Genomic DNA, 596 nt, shown 5'->3' with positions numbered 1-596 from the left:
GGATATGGACACTGGGGATGGACAATAGGGATGGACACTGGATATGGACACTGGGGGTGGACATTGGGGGTGGCACAGGGGATGGACACTGAGGATGGGGCTGGGGTTGGAAAATGGGGATAGAAAACGGGGATGGACAATAGAGATGGACACAGGGAGTGGTACAGGGGATGGCACTGGGGATGGACACTGGGGATGGACACCAGAGATGGACACCGGGGATGGACACCGGGGATGGACACTGGGGGTGACACTGAGCGTGGACACGGGGTGGCACAGTGGATGGACAACAAGGATGGCACTGAGGGTGGCACAGTGGATGGACAATGGGGATGGGGCTGGGGGTGGACAATAGGGGTGGACAATAGGGGTGGGCAATAGGGATGGCCCTGGGGGTGACACTGAGCATGGACACAGGGGGTGACACAGGGGATGGACACTGGGAGTGGACACTGGGAATGGACACTGGGAATGGACACTGGGGGTGGCCCTGGGGGTGGAAAATAGGGATGGACAATAGGAATGGACACTGAGGATGGACACTGGGAATGGCACAGGGGATGGACAATGGGGATGGACACTGGGGGTGGCACAGG

The sequence above is a fragment of the Corvus kubaryi genome, unplaced genomic scaffold (genome assembly GCF_017639235.1).
Source record: "Corvus kubaryi isolate FWS band 111438036 unplaced genomic scaffold, C.kubaryi_AGA036_p1.0 36985, whole genome shotgun sequence".
Lineage (NCBI taxonomy): Eukaryota > Metazoa > Chordata > Aves > Passeriformes > Corvidae > Corvus > Corvus kubaryi.
The sequence above is the reverse complement of the archived record's forward strand: the minus strand, read 5'-3'. Positions refer to the sequence as shown.